This window comes from Mauremys reevesii, linkage group 5 (assembly GCF_016161935.1).
Source record: "Mauremys reevesii isolate NIE-2019 linkage group 5, ASM1616193v1, whole genome shotgun sequence".
Classification (NCBI taxonomy): domain Eukaryota; kingdom Metazoa; phylum Chordata; order Testudines; family Geoemydidae; genus Mauremys; species Mauremys reevesii.
Window position 1 is genome coordinate 67,095,558 of NC_052627.1, and position 21,261 is coordinate 67,116,818.

The 21,261-nt window shown below is 40.1% G+C and overlaps 1 protein-coding gene across 9 annotated transcripts in view; it reads left to right on the top strand.

The window, feature by feature from the left end:
- Positions 1–21,261, top strand: part of TLL1 (tolloid like 1) — a 388,529-nt gene that overhangs the window by 195,204 nt on the left and 172,064 nt on the right. Inside the window, exon 1 of one of the 9 annotated variants that reach the window (XM_039540249.1) lies at positions 9,654–9,721. The exons of the other annotated variants lie outside the window; for them this stretch is intronic. The gene's annotated coding sequence lies outside the window, so the exon portion shown is untranslated. Of the gene's footprint in view, positions 1–9,653; positions 9,722–21,261 lie in introns of those variants that run through there. 9 annotated transcript variants of the gene reach the window in all.

A 21,261-nucleotide genomic window follows, 5' to 3' on the forward strand; every position in this document is an offset into this window, starting at 1 on the left:
CATAATTGATTTTGAAATGTTTGTATTAGCACCAATGACTATAAATTATGTTACAAAACAATTTTATTTCATAAGGTTTCAACATTCTGTTTTTAGATTTTTCCAAATCATGTAAATATATAAATGCTCTTACCTACAATTCCTGTGCTGCTTGAAACAGATCTACAGATTTTAAAAAGCAATTGCCTAAGACACATGTATATTTGGGGGTTGGGGGTTAATTTAAAAATAGATAGAAATCAGACTTAAAGAAAAAAACACTACCCTGGGAAAAAAGTTTTACCTCTGGTACACCATGATTATAACTGTCTGTTCTAAAATATGACAGAATATCTGTATTTTCACATCTCCTCAGGGTTCAGAGATTCCTTTGGTCACTATTCTGACATGTTATTGACAATTTCTGTGCTTTTAAAATGTAGTGAGGAATAATAAGCACTGAATGTCTTGTCTAATCAGCAAGGAATCCTCAAGAATGCCAACATTAAGCAATAACAAATTAATTTAAAAATAAATTTTCATTGCAATTGAGAGCAAAAATCTGAGGCTTTAAAATGCTGCTGTTCTTTATGGGTTTAATGTACATTTAGGCCCTGACATGGCACAGATGGATCCCTGCACCCAGATGGAACTAATGGGTCTCCACTTTGGTAGTTCTCTTTACAGGATTGGAGCCTTACCTTGTAGTTTAAAACACCAGATTATAGAAGAGAGGGTGAGGCATGGACAGTGAATTAGAATAATATACTTAAGGAATAACACAAATGGACCACCTTGCCAATGTTAAAAGTAATAATGCTTATAACATCTTTCAACTATGATCAAACAAAAACATGAATTTGTTAATGACATGAGATCACTGAGAGTATATTTTTAAGATATCAGGTACCTCTCTAATTTTTGGGTACTCAAAAGTGATTAATTATATAGATCAAGTTCTGCAGTAAAATCAAAGGGAATTTTGTGTCAGTCTGAACCTTCAGGAATTCCTCACCGTCCATTGCAAATGAATTAATAGAAGAAAGAAGCACAATTTTGAATAAGGTTCAGTAATGCCAAGAATAATGTCCAAGTTACATGGCTTCTGCATATTTCCATATGATGTCCTCAAATAAGTGATGAAAGGAATTTCAGATGGTCCTTACATAATATCAGGGTTTGTTTCAGCAGTTTACTAACACAAGCCAATTATATTTGGTTTCATAAAAAGTAGTTTTAGAACAACTCAGTGGGTGTGAGAACATGATGATGATGAACTGCCCAATTTTGCCATCTGGTAAAATTCCCTTATTGCATTTATAACAAATTTGGATACATTTTCACAGGCACCCATCAAATAGAATTTGTTTCTTTCTCAAAGTTGATACTTTAATTTTATTCTTTGGCTCATTTTTATTTTTAGGAGGATTTTTATCCACTACTGGCCGAGTTGATTAAACCATGAATATTTCTATAATTAACATAATCCATTATGTATGTTCCTAGTCAAAGTGCAGGATACTGGAGTACAAATGGATATTATAGGATTTTTGACTTTTATTGACTGGAGAATCCCCATAACCCTTTCTCCAAAGGATCAATACCCGCTGAGAGGGTGAGGTGTTTCAGAGTTGTTATCCTATTACAGACACTCAGAATTTCTTTCTGTGATTTTAATACTTTTTGGTAACAGTGTCTAAGTGTTATATACCTTACTGTCCTCAGGAAGATTTTATTCTTTTTCTAAAACACACAGATATCAAGACAAATCCATAGTGGACCAAATCCTGGAGTCTTTATTTAGTTATAACTCATACGCTATGATAATGAGTGTGGTGTGAAAACCATCATACATAAATGCTTTTGCCTGAATAAGTACTAAGAAAACAACTACTACTGCTACCATGACTTCTGAGGGCCAGATTATGATATCTGTACTCATGCTGATTAGTATCTTACTCCACAAAGAGTTCTACTGAAATCTGGTCCTGAGTAAGCATCTTGGGTCACTTTTCACAAACCTACATTCCAAACAAATGCAGTCTTACATATTTACTGTAATTTAAATAAAGTCACATAAAAGAAGGCCTATCCCAGTTTCCAGATGCCTTTGCCATAATTTAAAAATACAGTGTAATAATCTCTACATCCCCTGACACGATCATCAAACAGCAAAAACACATTACAAACCATATCAAAATATTGCTAGCCCTCAAATACCCAAAACACACCCTGCCTAGCCACCTTTCTGGTAAGTGGAGGATAGTAAATGTTGTACCTTATTTTAAAAAGGGATGATCTGGAGAATTTATAGACTAATAATTCCTGCATCTATACCTGCCAATCGGTTGAAATAGTAATTAAAAGTAGAGTGACAAAACACATGAGAGATCATTTTATGATAGGGTCTAACCAGCATGGTTTCTGTAAAGGAAAATTGCTAGTCTCTTAGAATTCTTTGAACATGTCAGTAAAATAGTGGATAAAGGAAAACTCGTGACATGATTTATTTAGACTTCCAAAAAGCCTTTGACAAGGTCCCGGACAAGGAACTACTAATAAAGCTAAGTAGCCATGGGTGTGAGGCAAAGTGTTGTCGTGAATCAAAAACTGGCTAAGAGATAGAAAATGAAGTGTAGGATTAAAATGGACAATTTTCATCAAGCAAAAGGTTAACGGTCAGGTGCCTCAAGATTCTTTAATACATCCCATGTGATTTAGTAGCCATTTATTAATGATCTTGGGAGAGGCATATGAGAGAGGTAATAAAATCTACAGGTGACACCAAGTTATTTAGGTTGGTCAGGACCATAGGGGGCTTTGAGGAGCTTCAGAGGGTGAATGGACAACATGATTGCAAATGGTGTTTATTGTTGATAAAAATAAAGTAATGCACATTAGAGGGGAAAAATAAATTACTCAAGTGTCTTAGAGTTCAAAATTAGCTGTATCATCTCAGGAAAGGGACTTGGGCATCATTGTAGACAGCTCCATGATGACACATGCGCAATGTGCAGTTATGGTTTAAAAAAAAAAGCTAACAAAATGATAGGATGGAGAATACGAAGAATGTAATTCATATGTGATAGTCCCCCAACTTCAAAATCCTATTTTTAGTCAGATAGTCTGTTTGAGGATTCTTAAACTTCAGCTTTTCTTCCTGTTATGTTTTCTTACAAGTGTTTTGTTAGCTATAATTATATCCCATGATCCTTATTAGGAAAGAATTATACATCATACATGAAAATGGCTTAATGGGAGGAGGCCTGTGTAAAGGAAATTCTCTTAGTATCCTAATGGAATTTTATTACATTATTCTTGTGAGGTAAGGATTTACCCTGCATGGAAGAAACAGTGGGCTCTGCTTCCGAGCACTTACGGGTACCCTGATATACTATGTTTTTATTTTGTGGGCAATTTTTTAAAAATAGGCCTATAAACCTGTGCTTATAGTTTTGTGTGTGCAGGCTTCTGAGGATGCAACATTTTTACACACAAAATTGTAAGTGCAGAATCAGAGATTGAGTGGAGACCATTTTGAACATTTTGCTCCATAATGTTGGTAATAGATGAATTGAATATTAGTTACAATCAAATAATGTATGGTGCTTGAACCACAATCACATAACCCATTACTTCAAAACATTTTGATTAAAAACTTAGAAAGATATAAAATTAACATGGCACACATTAAATGGATTAAAAACTGGCTAACTGATGGGTCTCAAATGAAATTGTAAATGGTAATCATCATAGAATGGGTGTGTTTCGAGGCAGTCCTGCAGGCACTGGTTCTTTGCCATCCACTATTTATCATTTTAATTAATGACCTGGAAGAAAACATGAAATCATCACTGATACAGTGTGTAGATGATGGGGGAGTGGTAAATGTAGAGGACAGAGATCTGGATCAGTTGGTGCATGCAAAAATTATGCATTTTAATATGGCTAATTATAAATGGAACATCTAGGAACATACTTACAAGATAAGGGACACTTTTCTGGGAAGCAGTTATTCTGAAAAAGAATTTGGGGGATTATGGTGGAAAATCAGCTAAACATGAGACCCCAGTGTGATGCTGTGGCCAAAAGGGCACATGCAGTCATTGGATGCAGAAACAGGGAATTGCAAGGGGAAGTAGAGAGGTTTTTTCACCTCTCTATTTGGCACTGGTGACCACTGCTGGAATACTGTGTCCACTTGTGGTGTCAACAATTCAAGAAAGATGTTGATAAATTGGAGAGGGTTCAGACAAGAGCTATGCAAATGATTAAAGGATTGGAAAACATGTCTTATAGTGATAGACTCAAGGAGCTCAATCTATTTTGCTGAACAAAGAGAAAATTAAGGCGTGACTTAATTAGTCTATAAGTACCTACATGGGGAACATATATTGAATAACAGGCTCTTCAATCTAGCAGAAAAAGGTATAACATGATCTAACAGCTGGCTCTTGAAGCTAGACAAATTTAGACAGGAAATAAGGTGTACATTTTTAACAGTGAGTGTAATTAACCATAAGAACAACTTACCAAGGGTCATGGTAGATTTTCCATCACTGACATTTAGCAAAACATCCAATCTTGATTTAAAAAAAATATATGCTCTAGGAGCTATTTTGGAAAAGTTCTATGGCCTGTGGCATACAGAAGGTCAGACTAGGTCGCCACAGTGGTCTGTTCTCGCCTTGGAATCTATAAAAGTATGGAAACATGGCCTATGATATTGGAACCTCTGCAGTTATGGAGGGGAGCTTAAATCCTGAGATGCCACATATGTGGATTACAGGAGAGAGATGTAAATGCAAACTGTTTTACAATGATTTCAATTATCTGTGCGTGGGGCTCATTGAAAATAATGATGAATTCTTAGCTTGGATGAATTAAATTTGATTAGGTTCTTCTTTTCCTTGTTTTTTCCATATATACATTAAAAATCCCCATTAGATTATTTTTGGAGCATGATACAAAACTCTCAGTCATAGATAACGTGTTTATGCTGACTTTTCAGATAGTCCTATTGGACCTGGGTATGCACAGGAACTCCAAAGGTTTCCTGAATTATTTGGAAAGACTTGCTTATAAATGTAAGCCTTTCTTGCGTCTTTCCTGAACATGAAAAGGCTGAGTTTAAAGTCCATGAGGGAAAACAAAACAAAACCCACACAAAACACTGAGTTATATGTGAAACTGTTGTTAGAGAAAAAGAAATTGCTGTATGTAGAAAGAAACATCTCTAAGCCACATTCTCAGCTGGTGCACCATTGCAAATCTTCATTGATTTCAGTGGAGCTCTGCCAGTTTACACCGGCAGAGAACTGCTCCCTTATCTTCTAAAAATGAGAGGAAGGAGTTGTTACTGTAGAAATCAGCAAAAATCGACACAAGATTTAAGATGCCACAAATATTAAAGAAACAAAACAACTTTCTCCCACTTGTATGTACTAATAATTTCTAATTTCTTTTAGTCATTTTGCCAGTCACTCCTGTCCTGGATGTCAGGGAGGCACTGTCTTGTTCCTGCTATCTGTGCTCCAGTGTGGTGCTGTTAGCTCCTCCAAATGGCAGGGAAGAGCACAGGGCAGCATCCCCTTCTGCCACCTTCAGAATCTGTTTCCTCCTGCCTGTTTGTCAGGGAAGGAGTCTGTGTTGGGGACTGGCTATGTACTTTTACAAACTGGACATATGAAACAGACAATATCTTTGATATGCAAATTCCTTTGTTAAACCAGGCTGATGTCCAAAGTTAGAATGGTGCTGAGTGGGGGGTTTGTTTTATTTGTTGCTAATGATTTTTGGTCCAAGTTATTAAAAATGAGAAGTTTCACTTTCCGTTTTAAGTGGAGATTGAGTCATTTTCTGTTATTCACTTAGTAAGTTAAGGTTGTGATTTTGATGAAACAAAACCAAAATAAAGATAGGATTTTCAGTGTTTCTACTGTGGTTCTTTATAGCATGGCACTTAATTAAATAAAAATATATCAAACGTCCTTTCCAATGAATTCTGTGGATCTTATGTCTTTAGTATGGCTTAGTACTGCATATTTTCCACTCATTCCATGGATATCATTGGGAGGTCCACGTACAGAATGCATGCATCCCAGGGCTGGGCTAAAGAATATTACTATAGGTCCACACCTAGTGTCATGGCTCCTAGGCTCATGCGATTACATCAGAATCTTAGCTTCATTTTGAAAAAGTGTAAGGTCCTAGCCCTCATGGTGCAAACGTGACCTGAGTTTAAACAGTGAAGCATTTGCCTGAGTTTGCAGACAACCTGAAATATCAGCTCTGAGAGCCTGAACCAAGAAGTGATGTGGGACTGGTGCATCCACCCCAGCGCATGGGGTTAATACTGGAGGACCGCTACTGAAGGATCTCCTGCTTAGTCTGCTTCCATTCCTGAGAGGAAGGGTCCCTACCTGCCATTCCTGGGAGGAGAAGGAGGCTCCTTACCACTACCACCGCCTCTTTGGGAGACGAGGAGGTGCCCTTCCACCACCACACTTAGGCTTGGTCTATACTACTGACTTAGTCAGTATAACTAAGTTGCTCAGGGGTGTGAAAAATCATATGATACCAAACTATTCTCCCAGTGTAGACAGCGCTATGTTGATGGGAAGGCTTCTCCCATTGACATAGCCACTGATTCTTGGAGAGGTGGAGAATCTACATCAATGTGAGAAGCTCTCCTGCTGGAGTAGGTAGCGTCTTCACTAAGTACTACAGCAGTGCAGCTGCACTAGTGCAGCTGTGCCACAGCAGCACTGTTGTAAGTGTAGACAAGCCTTTAGTGGGGGATGTGGCCACAGCATAGAGGCATGGCCATGGGAAACCCCATACCATTGTATCCCTATGGCATGAGATTACCCGAGTTTGGTTCTGGTGCAGACCATAGAGTGGAGATTTGTCTGCAGTACAGTTATCCCATCAGAGAGGTGAAATGTATCCTTATTTGTAGTAAAATAGTGAACTCCTTACAAAATTGAAATTATTTCATCACCTTTTAAATTCACTTTAAAATGTTAACATAATCAAATAAATGTGAGTCTGCCTGTCTATATGCTGCTGCCCATTGCAGGCTCTCAAGACAGTGCACCAAATTCTCCTCTCTGTTACACCAGTGCAATCTCATTGGGGTTCTGTCCTGCTCCCAATGAAGTTAATGAAAACTCTGTCATTGATTTTAATGGAAGCAGAATATGACCCTGGAGAATCTGACCCACTGATTGGCTACCTTAACTACAGAGCAAAATTCACTCTTCATATAACTTTTCTGAAAATCAATAGTTATACTGGGGTGAATGTGACCCACAATGCTGCTGCTTGTCAGTTCCAAATTCTTCTCTTATCTCCTTTGAAACCAGTTTTCCTGTGGTTTGTGAATTTGTGAAATACATTAATTAACATTGCAGAAGGAAAATCTCACCTCAAACTAGAATATTTTATTATCCACGACTAAGGGCCTGATCTACTGGAGATTTTGCCATTACATTCATTTGATGCTAAATTAATCCCCATTACTGGTGTATATGAAACAATTAATTAAAATGAAAATAACTTGTCCGAGTAAGGAAGAGGGGATAGTAGTATTAGTTATTTTGCTGGGGAGCTTTTATATAGAACACAGATGCAAATTGATTTTAAATACTTGTGTCACTATTAACACAGCACACTTACCCTTCACCACAGGGAGCGGAATAAAAAGGAGACATTGGAGTGAGGTTGAGCTTAGAGGAACTGTTCTAAATCAGAGCCAAGGTACATCACTAGGAACACTGCTATTATCTGGAAGTTTGACTTCCTGTCTGTTTCCTTGTAGATGTCAATGAATGGCAGAAGAAAGGGAACACTTTCCTGCTTGGTTGGCACGTTTGCTAAATTACTCCTTTTTAGCTGCATTCTGACAGTTGTGCTCCATACAGTGCCTTGGGACAAATCCTGCAGCTCCTCATGGGTCTGGAGGGTACTGAATGCAGGCTTCACTTTCTGGGAAAGCAGGACTCACCCTGCAGTGGGAAAGGCAACTTCCTCCTTCACACTGCATGGCTGTGAGGCCTCATATGTCTCCTTATACATACTTGTATGTGTTTTTGTGGGAGGGGTTCAGGATGTAGTGAGAGAGTGTAATGTGCAATTAATACAAATCCACCACTTATTTCCTCTGGAGTAAAAGTAGTTCTTGTTTTAAGTCTCACTGTACATTTTTTCCTACTTGCAAGGAACTGTGTTTTTATATTAGAGATATTGCTCTAGTGCTATGAAAAATAGCATGGAATGTTTTGATGACAGATACACTGAATACATTAAAAAAATCTTTGCTTTAAAATAGAAAATTAAATTGCTGTTTTGATTGTTTTATTATAACTAGTATGTATACTGATTTTTAATTGTAGTTACATTATAGATTATAAAAATTGTATGCACTGTAATGTAGTGTTGTGAAACAGGTAAATAAGCAGCCCAATATTAGTAAGTATTGATGCTATATACTTCTTTTTTTTCCCTCATTGCCTTGTGCATAGGGTCCCCACCCATTCTCTGTCCTTTTATTATCTCTATCTAGCACTCTTTTTTCCTAATTTGTATGAGGAAACAAATAAAACATTAGTGGCAAATAATCTCTGCTGCACATCAAGAAAAGCAACAGAGCCAAACATTCAGTTCAAGGGACACTGTCAATTTGACTATATTGCAAAAAAGACTTGAGAAGTGTGCCCCACTGAGTCAGGAAAATGTAGATTCCTCTCACAGAATTTCCCCACTAACTTTCCTCTCTAGTGGGAGCAATCTGGGGCTCAGCTGAGTTCTTGAGTAAGTTTTCCTGACCCAGTGGATTCTAGAGATGCAAAGAGAAAGGAACTCCTGCTTCACTGGAGGCAGGAGATCTGTGGTTAACTTACGTCTCTGCTGATGCTTTATCCCTTGAAGGAGACCTGGGCCAGGTGTCCATTACAGGGATGCTCCCACAGATGTAAGTCCCCCACAACAATGACTTCATAACTCCCCCTCCATGAGAGGCGTTGCACTTAAGTGACTTAGGTCGATGTAGTTAGGGTGACGCAGTGTTGTTACATACATCACCCGTTAGAACCATGCCGAGCTCACAGCTGTGAGCCTCAGTGCCAGGTGCTGACAGCCTGGGCTGTGGGCTCCATGCAAAGCCAACAGCCAGGGCTGTCAGCGCCCCGCAGCGGGGCTCCACATGGAGCCCATAACCCGGGCTGTCAGCACCAGATTTCATACAGTTAGGCAGCCCCTCTAGTTCTCTTTCTCTGCTTGCCTTGCTGGCCCCTGGCCAAGGTGGAGCATGGCAATAGGGGAGGAGGAGATGGCAGTTGCTGTGCATTGCCAGCAGGAAGATGAAGCAATTGGAGAGTGGGATGAAATGGGGAGTACAGGGTCAGAATGGGGGAGGCTCCACAATGGCCCCTTCCAATCTGTTTCCACTGCCCCCTCCTCCCAAAATACCCATTCTCTCTGTTGTGTATTTGGTTGTCATGGTAATAGAATCTTGTGTTGCTAGGGCAACTGAGTTAGATTATTAGGGGATAGCCCAGCCAGTTTTGGCTGGTTTTTGGTTAGTTCAGTGTGTGGTAATAAATGGCTGCTTTCAAGGTTTACAGCTCTCTGTGTCTCCAGTGATTTCTTCCTAAAACTGTTGTCCCCGAGGATATAACAATGTGGCGACGAGGATGGGATGTCTGTGCTGCACCAGCAACAGAAGGAAGTAGAAGTTAAGGTAGAAAAAAACCCTTTTTGCTGCTGGAAGGGGGTGAGAACTGGCTTGTTTGCACTGACTGTGCAAACTGAAACTAAAGTCGTGGCTACACTTACAAGGCCACTGGAACCTTTTGAGGAGACTATAGTGCAATGGCATGTATATATTGAGTGTTTTGAGATTTTTGTTATTGCAAATGACATTACAGAAGAGAAAAAAGTGCCAATATTCTTAAGTGTTGTAGGGGCTAGGACAGGGGTAGGCAATCTATGGCACGCATGCCGAAGGCAGTACACGAACTGATTGTCAGTGGCACTCACACTGCCCGGGTCCTGGCCACCGGTTCGGGGAGATGTGCATTTTAATTTAATTTTTAATGAAGCTTCTTAAACATTTTAAAAACCTTATTTACTTTACATACAACAATAGTTTCGTTATATATTATAGACTTATAGAAAGAGACCTTCTAAAACGTTAAAATGTTTTACTGGCACGCAAAACCTTAAATTAGAGTGAATAAATGAAGACTCAGCACACCACTTCTGAAAGGTTGCTGACCCCTGGGCTAGGATCTACTCTGTGCTACGCAGCTTACTACACCCAGTTAAGCCAGAGACTAAATCTTACAGTGACATTCTGGAAATCCTGGGGTCCCATTTTTCTCCAAAACCATTGGTAATTGCTGAAAGATATAGGTTCCACAAAAGAGACCAGAAAGAAGACGAAACAATTGTACAATTTGTAGCAAATTTGAGAAAGCTTGTAGAACACGATGAATTTAAGGAGATACTAAATGATGCCCTACTAAATGTTAGTGTGTGGCCTGCACAGTGAAGCTATATGGAAGCGCCTATTGACTAGAGGTTCAGTTTACCTTACAGAAGGCTGTTGACATTGCGGTCTCCATGGAACTGGCTACAAAGGAGGCACAATACATTGGCGCATCCCCTAGGGTGCATAAAGTGTCACAGGAACCTACCCACAAAACTGTGGGGAGTCAGGAATGTTACCACTGTGGTAATCCGGGTCATCATGCATCAGAATGCTGGTGTAAGGACCTGGTGTATCGACGCTGGGGCAAAAAGGGACACATTGAGTGAGTGTGCCTGTAAACAAAAGAAAAAGAGGCCTGTGGTCTGGCCGACCAAAAAGGGAAACCTGCATACCCTAGAGCAGGCCCAGGATGACCAAGGAGATACCTCATCACAAGAAGAAGAGCCACTCCACGTTTTGTCTTTGGCAGTGTGCTCACATGAATACTGTGTAACCCTGTTATTGGACGGCAAACCTATATGCATGGAACTGGACCGGTGCAGCTATCTCACTGGTTTCTGAGACTGTGTATAAAGAAAAGCTACAGCATCTTCCACTTAAAGCAACAAAAACAGTTCTGAAGACATATGTTGGAGAACCTGTGCCCATGTTGGGCACTACTGATGTTAAGGTGGAGCTCAATGGACAGGCTGCTAAATTGCCACTGTTTGTGGTGAGAGGTAATTACCCAGCCTTAATGGGTAGGTCTTGGCTTAGGAAGATCCAGCTGAACTGGGCAGAAGTGCACCGAATGACTAAAGAAGAATCCAGTCTGCCCGCTATACTAAGGAAACACGCTGCTGGTTTTGGAGAGGATCTGGGATGTATGAAGGGAATCACTGTAACATCGAACATTAAACCTGACAGTCAACCAAAATATCTGAAAGCCAGAATTGTGCCATATACCATCAGGCCGAAGATTGAAGCGGGCCTGGAGTGCCTGGTTATAAATCAAGTCCTAATACCAGTTACCCATAGCCCATGGGCAACTCCTATTGTTCCAATAGTGAAGAAAGATGGCTCCCTCTGGATTTGCAGTGATTTTAAAGTCACTGCCAACCCAGAGTTGTGTGCAGAACAATACCCACTTCCCCGCATCGATGACCTCTTTGCTGGCCTGGCTGGGGGACAAAAGTTCAGTAAGATAGATCTGAGTCAAGCGTATTTACAGATGCACGTCGATGAAAAGTCCCAAGAGCTGTTGACTATTGTGACTATTTATCTATACTGTCACCTGCCCTTTGGAATAACATCTGCTCCCGCCCTATTCCAGAGGGCTATGGACCAGATCTTGTGTGGCTTGCCAGGAGTCCAGTGCTATCTGGATGACATCCTGGTCACTGGAAGGAATGAGGAGGATTACTTAAAGAATTTAGGGTAGCCTCTAAAGAAACCCTACCCTACAAAGACTGGAAGAGTATGGCCTGCTAGTCCACAAAGACAAGTGTGAATTCTTCCAGCCCTCTGTTGAATATTTGGGACACATCACTGATGTTACAGGTCTTTGTAAGGCCCCTGCAAAAGTTAAGGCTATTGTGGAGGCTCCCCACACCTCAAAATGTTAGCCAGCTTCACTCGTTTCTAGGACTACTGAACTATTATGGAAAGTTCATCTCACAGTTAGCCACACTGCTAAAACCACTTCACAAACTCCTTGGGCAGAACAAGGCCTGGAAGTGAACTGAAGTCTGTGATGTTGCATTTAGCAAAGCTAAGGATGCATTGCTAAATTCTGAAGTTCTAACATACTTTGATCCATCCTTACCTCTACAGTTGGTCTGTGATGCATCCCCTTATGGAGTGGGAGCAGTCGTGTCACACATTATGCCTTCGGGAGAAGAGAGACCTATTGTTTTTGCTTCACGCACTCCTAGCAAAGCAGAAATGCCCAAATCGAACATGAGGCATTGGGAATCATTTTCGGAATTTGGAAGTTTCATCATACTTGTTCAGACGGAAGTTTACTCTTCTCACAGACCATCAACCCCTCACTTCAATTTTTGGACCCCACACAGGCATTCCCCCATTGGCTGCTAGTCATATGCAACGTTGGGCATTGTTGCTTTCTGCGCACACACATGAAATCAAATATCAGAACTCCACTCTGCATGGCAATGCGGATAGTATCTCAAGGCTGCCTTTGACAGTCAAATGTCAAGATACTGCTCAGAAGGAAATCTTTTACTTTGAACAGGTGGAGAATACACCCATCACTGCTACTTAGGTAAAGAAGGCAACTCAAGTTGACCCAGTATTGTCCCAAGTTATGGACCTGGTGATGCATGGAACATCTCGACGAACCTCTCTGGTCTCACACAACCTTTTTACCTACCTGTCCAGGAGGATGGAGTTATTGATCCAATCTGGTGTTCGTTGTGAGGGAGATGTGTCATTATCCCACCACTGAGATCACTGTGGAATAGTGCGCATGAAGGAAATTGCAGGAAGCTATTTTTGGTGGCCTGGATTGGACAGTGCTATTGAAGAGAGAGGCTAGAGCTTGTATGTCATGTCAGGGTGTGAGGAATGCACCCCAGTGGGCACCCCTACACCCATGGGCTTGGCCTGAAAACCTGTGACAACATATTCACATTGACTTTGCTGGCCCCTTTGAAGAAAGCATGTTCTTGGTGATGGTAGATGCCCATTCTAAATGGCCAGAAGTCTCTAATGCAGTCCACTACTGCAGAGAGTACTGTCCAAAAACTACGAGAGCTCTTTAGTCGTTTCGGTCTGCCAGAACAACTTGTGAGTGACAACGGACCACAGTTCATCTCTCAGGAGTTTCAAAATTTTATGAAGGCAAATGGGATATACCACATCACTTCAGCACCATATCATCCATCCACCAATGGATTAGCTGAAAGATTTGTGCAGACAATGAAACAAGCTTTGAAATTGGTAAGGGGACAATTATCCATTCAAAAGCATCTGGACATCTTCTTACTATCCTACAGAAACACATCTCATGCCACAACCAAGGCATCCCCAGCCTTTCTAATGATGGGACAATAGCTGCGCACTTGCTTTGATCTGCTGAAACCTTCTGAACCCCGACAAATTGTGCAACGTCAGCACCAAGATCAAGTCATCGGGCATGCATCCAGAGCAAAAGACCGAACCTTTAGCCTGGGACAGCCAGTTTTGGCTCGGAATTATACTTCAGGAGCTAAATGGATCCCTGCCACTATCATCGCTCAAACAGGGGCTGTTTCCTACACAGTCCAGACTGCAGAGGATCTCACCTGGCGGCGACATGTAGATCAGTTGCTGCCAGGTCATACCAGTCCTCAGGACACATCTTCAGTTGAGTTGCCTGACTTTACCACTTCCAGCGAGACACTGAATCAAGAGTCACCTGTTCCTGACTTTTCCTCACCATTACTGCTGGAGGCAGAGATACCTCTCTGCCCGGCATGAGCTGATACCATATCCTCACCCATTTGCCCTATGAACCCTGAGCCTATCATCAGGCCCAAGCCCAAGACACTTTCGGGTGCAACAACACCAGAAGTCTGCCATAATCCATCTAGAGACAGAAGGTCTCCTCAATGGCTGGATATTTAGCTAGGGTGAACCCACGGTTACAGGGCAAAATAATCCCCGGGGTTTATCCGGGAATGGAGGCAGTCTACCCTCCTTCTCTAGTTTAGTGTTTGTTTTATTCAGGGGATGTTCTTATTAAGGAGGGAGGAATATGTTGTGTATTTGGTTGTTGTGGTAATAAAATCTTGTGTTGCTATGGCAACTGAGTTAGATTTATTAGGGGATAGCCCAGCCAGTTTTGGCTGGCTGTTGGTTAGTTCTGGGGTGGCAATAAATGGCTTCTTCAAGGTTTACAGCTCTCTGTGTCTCTAGTGATTTCCCCCAAGGATATAACACTCTCCCTCCCCTCTTTAGACTGTACAAGGCAATTTGTTGCCAAATCTTGTAATTTTATTGTGAGTCTCACGATTTTGGGTATATTTCTTAGAGCCCCAGCTCCTGGAATTAAGAGATTGCATGAAAATATCAGCTTTCATTTAACAATAAAGGAAATTGATAGCCCTCATGATTGCAGGAGGCGGATGGACTTGAAAATGAGAAATGGGTGTGCACCCCAAAGACTCAAACCTATTGGCAAATAAAAAAGAACCCAAAATCTATTATATTTTTAAAATGCTTGGGTTTTTTAAGTCAATCCCATAACTTTTGACTCATGACTTTTTATTGGTTGAGATTGGCAACTCCCACTGCTCCAGAAATCCTAGCTTCTCCATCCTGACAGCCGTGCCCAGACTCCCTCCAATAGCTGCTTCCCTCTTTCCCCTTGGCTACAAATCCCCCTGCTTCTGAGGAGTGTGGGGAATAGACTCCTGCTTCCCCCATACTTGCTCCCACTGTTTTTCTTACTATTGAGAAATGTTGCATATGGAACTGCACAGAACTTGGTAGTTGTGTGAAACTTGTTTTTAATTCATCTCTAGCTTTTAGAGTGACAAATGTAGGATTTAGCTAGTAAAATGGAAGAATGGTGATGTGCACAGTTGATGTGGCACTGTCCAGAATTAAACTTCAGCCACACATTTTTCTTAATTGGTGAAAAAAATCACCTCAGTGCTTAGGGCTCTCAAAAGTCCCAGTGTAAAGGGCTTGTGCAATATATATATCTATATCAGCCAGTTTTCCATTATCTTTTACATATAACCAACCCAAATGACAACATATCGTCTTAAACTAGTGACCATACAGACTTGCAATCTTAAAATGCCATTACTTTCTCCAGTAATGTAATTGAACCTCTCTTCCTCCAAACACACTTACCTAAACATATGTAGAAGAGAGGCTCAATTACATTACTGGAGAAAGTAATGGCATTTTAAGATTGCAAGTCTGTATGGTCACTAGTTTAAGACGATATGTTGTCATTTGGGTTGGTTATATGTAAAAGATAATGGAAAACTGGCTGATCTTAAATATTTTAAGAATATAGCTTTTAAAGTTCTGAAGCTCATAATACATTGTACAGTTCAGAGAACTATTCGGGGAAGAATAAGAATAAAGTATGCTTTCAGCTGTGGATGTAGAAATAAATTGCCAAGTATGTAACAACTGGGGAAGATCAGATAATGCACAAAATGCTGCTTTAAAGCATCCACAGTGTAGAGTTCTAAAGACAAAATAGTTATTTTATTCATGTTGGTAGCTTCTTGAAGAACCAAGGGTAAGTTCTACATGGACAAACAGGGCTAAATTCAGCCTCATAGGATGTTTGCATGACTTCATTTGTCTTCAGTGGGGACTGCCCCTGATTACGCAAGGGCTGAATTTTGTAGACAATAATATTAATTATTTGGTGCTTCTGTTGTTTCATTTGTTTAGCAAAGCTGTCTGAACAGATGATGTCTAGGGAATCATCATGTTAAAACTGGATTTCCTTTAAAGCATGGTGGGACCATGCTAAATAATTACAGATGTGGTGCCAGATTCTGTGTCTGTTTTTTGTTATGCATCAATTGTTTGTTTTATATCTGGGAAGCATTTGCCACCTCTCTTTTCTCATGAACTGCATGAATTCCTATGTGAAAAGTGGGTGTATCTTATGGGAGAAAGGAGGAAAAATTAGCTAAGAAATGCATTCTGCCCTTGGCTGCAGAAGTGTTAGCCATTGGTCTCTCAGAGCAAAATACTGCTTAAATATTTACATTCTTCCAGTGCTATGACTTTTTAAAAGTGGATTTGTATCCAATATTGGATGCTTAAGTTACAAGTGAATTTGCAGGGAGGAATAGCTGTGCTTTTGAATCTTGGACTATTGTGTTTGAGTGAGATCAGCTATAGTCATATTGTTCAGTTGTAGTGATATGTATCCAATCATGCTGAACTCCTTGTATGACATTTTATGTCTATGGATATACCACATATATATGTTTCATTGTGTGTCCTTTTTAAAGTTTTTGTTATTCCTTCACTTCACAAAGAACTATGTTACATACTTTCACAAAGATTTTCTTACTGGCCTATAAAAGTTACAGTACCTTTTCAGTAGACACACAGTAAATCAAATCTGAAGTGGGTAGGTACATCTCCTGTATGTGTGTGATATTTGTATATTGGCTTGGGGAATTATCTTTTTTGATCCAGTGATGATAAAGTATTACATTCTATTAGACATTATACATGCTGAAGACATGTTGCAAAGAAATGTTAATAAGGAACACTTATAAATCTATCAATAAGTAAATAAATAAATGCTCAAGTTAAGTTGAAAACTGTGAGCACAGTAATTAGTGCGCAAGAACGTTGCTCCATGGAGAATTGTGGATAGAGAAATAATTTTAACATTAAATATAATAAACATTAACATAAGATTTAAATATCACTAGCACTTCCCTGGATATAATAGCTCTAGTAGATGATGAATCCCTATTGGGAATTCTCAACGCATTAGGTTATCTTAGGGCTTGTCTACACTTACTGGGGGATCAACGAGTGGTGATCGATGCATCAACGGTCGATTTAGCAGGTCTAATGAAGACGTGCTAAATCGACCGCAGATTGCTTTTCCATCGATTCTTGTACTCCACCGGATTGAGAAGAGTAGGGGGAGTCAACGAGAGAGCGTCTGCAGTCAACATCGTGTAGTGTGGATCCTACTGTAAATAGATCTAAGCTACTTCAATTTGAGTTATGTTATTCACATAACTCAAATTGCATAGTTTAGATCGAATTTCCCCTGTAGTGTAGACAAGGCCTTAGATTTGAGAGTCCAAATTTTCCTGGCCATACTCAGGTGAGCAGTCCCACTGAAGTCAATGAGTCAGGTACAAATTTCAATTACACCAGTGTAAGAGTGCAGACTTACACTGATGTAGTTGAGATAAAAGTAGACGCAAGTAGAACTGCTTGAGTGAGTAAGGCTAGCAGGAGCTATGACAGTTGTGTTCAACAGGGAAGTTAAGATCAGAATTTCAAGGATTTTGATGGCTCTAAAAATCTCATTTTAATTATGTGTTACTTGAATTTCATTTTCTTTCTCACATTTATGTGTAATCATGTCCATGTTTTTGATCAATTCAGATCAGAATGGGGATACTTCCTGAATCAACACATCAGCATGTCTTGCTAGTAAAATGTCTCTTTCATTCATGCTGTTGAAATGAATAACATACTTTATTACAAAGGGAGACTTCATCCTGTTTGTATGGGTTCCATTAGGGATCTCTTCTCAGAAATGGACAATTAAATTTAGAGACTGTTGGGACTTGTAGCTACAGTATATGTTATTGTAGAGATGGTTGATAAATAATCTGTAGACAATAGAAGTGCATGAACTTGAGCTTTCATTGTGGAGATTTTCTGGAATTTGGTAGTATAAATGAAAAATGAGAATTTATTGTCACTATATGTTCTTGATAAAATCTTGCAGAATTGTTTGCCAACTTTTCATTGCTTTATAAAAGAGCCTAACATTATTAAAATAAGAGTAGTAAAATCTGCCTTGGGGACACTTTACAATTTGAAGAAGACTTGCTTTAAAAGCTCACTATTGTATTTATCATGCATATTTTTCCTGGAAACAAAGTGGGTCTTTATTTTGTTCTAAATACAGTACTCAATTTAAAAAAAAAATTTTTTTTTGCTTGTGGTATAGGAACCAGGGGTGGGCTCTAGGCACCAGCACGCCAAGCGCGTGCCTGGGGCGGCAAGCCATGGGGGGCGCTCTGCCTGTCGCTGCAAGGGCAGGTTGCCTTTGGTGGCATGTCTGCAGAGGGTCCGCTGGACCCGCGGCTTTGGCGGACCTCCCGCAGGCGTGCCACTGAATCCACGGGACCGGGGACCTCCTGCAGGCAAGCTGCCAAAGGCAGCCTGCCTGCTGTGCTTGGGGCGGCAAAATACCTAGAGCCGCCCCTGATAGGAACTCACTTGGTAATCAAACAAAGCATACAGGAATGAATTGCAAATAAATAGTGTAAATGCTGGATAAAAGTTACAAGGATGTTTTATAAATTATTTGGTGTCATAAATATACTGTGTCTAAACCATTTCTTACATAGAAAGCAGTCTTACATGTTTTGTATTAGTAGCTATACCAGCTAACATCCCATATATTGCTTAAGGTCCAAATTCTGCCCTCAGATGGGAATGTGCAAAATCAGTGGGAGATGAATTAACATCCAATGACAAAATCTGGCCTGGAGGTTTGATTCATTAGCAATTTGGACAAAACCAAACTGACTGCAATGGACAGATGAGTTGTTAGCTATATTAACCCAAACATAAAACATGACCATCTAATAACAGCAAAATGACATTGTTCAGTAAATGTATTGATATATTATTTTATGGGGCAAATTTTCAAGGCAAAGTGCAGTAGAGATGTGTCTGCAAAATCCCAAAGTTGCATATGCAAACAGGCATGAGCTCATGCCAATCAAGTGTCCAATTTGCAGTCACTAACATGGATTTTACAGGCACAGTGGAATTATTCATTTCTACCTTGTCTTTCCAAAGCACAACATTTTGTATTTAAGCATACCTTTTCAAAGGGCAGCCTCCATTTGTGTGCATGCAAAATTGTGCTTGTATGCACTTGTGTGTCCACTTTAAAGTGGCAAAAACCTGCAGCAGCAAGGCTAATTTCAACAAACACTTGTGTGTGCAAGTGTCAGACTATGCACTCACAAAACCTGTTGGGGCCATATAATACCCATTTTAACAAATAGAGTACTGCAGTAAGATAAAAACAGTTTGATTGCTTTACAACACTGAAACAATAGTTGTTTCTATGTTGTATCCATCATCTAGGGCTTTACTGTTAGAATTCTCTGCATGGTTTTTAGTGTTCATTCTCATAGAATTTTTACTGCAAATTCCATAACCCAATATTCTGGTACAATACACTTAGCTTTACTGAATATAGAATTTTGTCCTTTGTCTATTTCCTCTGATGAAAGTTTTCTTGATTGCTGATTGCTCGTTGTTTTCCAGACAGTTTTAGAACTAAAATAAAGGAACAGTTACATTCTGTCACTTTTAAAGAATCTTATCTTGTCTTTACAATGTGACTTTAAACAGTCTCTCTAACTCGCTCACTCATTTAACTACAGCTGACTGGGACTTCTGAATATTTGTCCATGTGCATTGAGCTAAACATTTATGCTAAAATAGTCAGCAAAAGTCTTTAATCCTAGAAGTTCTCTACATTCTGTTTTGGCATGGGACTCCAAAATCTAAAAATAATTGGTCACTTACTTTATATTTAGTAGCATGAGATTTGGGGAAATCTTTTACTTGATAGTGCAAGCACTTGTGCTCATCACATTCTTGAATAGTCCGGAAAGCTTTTGTTGGCCTAGCACCTTAAAACAAGCATCTTTCTCAAGAGTACACATTATGTAGATATAATTGTGGATTTTGGGCACCAGTAGTCTGAAATAGGTGATCATGAACCTTTCATTTTGTCCAGGACACAGGAGAACTGTTAGTAAAAGCCTGTGCCCAGACACCAAAAGATTGAACCCTGACTTGTGAATCCTGAACTACAGTATTAAGATTTCTTTAGCGTGGATTTGACCTTTGCCTACTATCAGGAAAACAAACACTCCATAAAACCATAACGGCCCATTTTACAGCCCATACTTACATATTATGTAGCTTTGTAGAGTTATTGGCATTTCTTTATGTTGGTTAGTGTAGTTTTCAAAATTGTAAAAGTTCCATTCCAGGCTTGGTAAGTATACCTGTCCTTGGTTTGATGGAAGCAAACATTCAGATAGTCCTTAGTCTGTTTCTCTTCTCTTTTCAGGGGAGTGGGCTCTAAGAAAGATCCTTCTTAAAATTCTGCCTGCAGATTAAATTGAGGGTTGGGAGTGATTGCCCTGTTTCTGATGGATTTCACCCTTTCTACAAAACCATCACTGTCAGATAGGGGCTGCTCTATGTTTTTGCCACCCCAAGCATGGCAGTCAGGCAGCCTTCGGCGGCGTTTATGCGGGAGGTCTGCCGGTCACATGGATTCAGCGGCGGTTCTGCAGATGATCTGCCGGTCCTGTGCCTTCGTCGTACCCACCGCCAAATGTCTGCGGAAACCGCAGGACTGGCAGACCTCCCGCAGAAACGCTGCCAAAGGCTCCCTGACTGCTGCCCTCACAGTGACCAGCAGCCTGCCCCCCACGGCTTGCCGCCCCAGGTACGTGCTTGCTGCGCTGGTGCCTGGAGCCGCCCCTGCTGTCAGAGGTGCCTTATTCTTGGAGCTTATAACAATACTTTGGCTCTATTTCACCTCACTCTTGACATTTTTTATCCGATTTTTGGGGGGTTCTAACTACTCTTTAGTTCTACAATATCTTATTTAGTGCCAATGGAAGTCAATGGAAAGACTGTCACTGATTTCAAGGACATTGGTTTGGGCTGCAGATCTCCAGCATTGCATCTTTGTTAGAGTTTTCCATTCTTCTTTTTTTCCTTAGCCCCAGAATGGAGGCTATTGTAGCTCTGTTGGAGATGCTAAAAGCATATCTAAGCATATCTTTGTCTTCCCTTTCTCACAGCTAACCCAGTGACTAACCCAGAACTATCCAAATTAATTACGGTATTTTAAAATAAAATGTTCAAATAAAAAGATTAAATGCGTCTCAACAAAACCTGAGCAAATTGCAACAGATAATTGGTTTGACAAATTTAAATTATTTTCTGTTCCAGAAATGCCCATGAACAGATCAAAAACTTCTAAAATTTAATCAATTATTCAAAAGAATTTGCTAGCA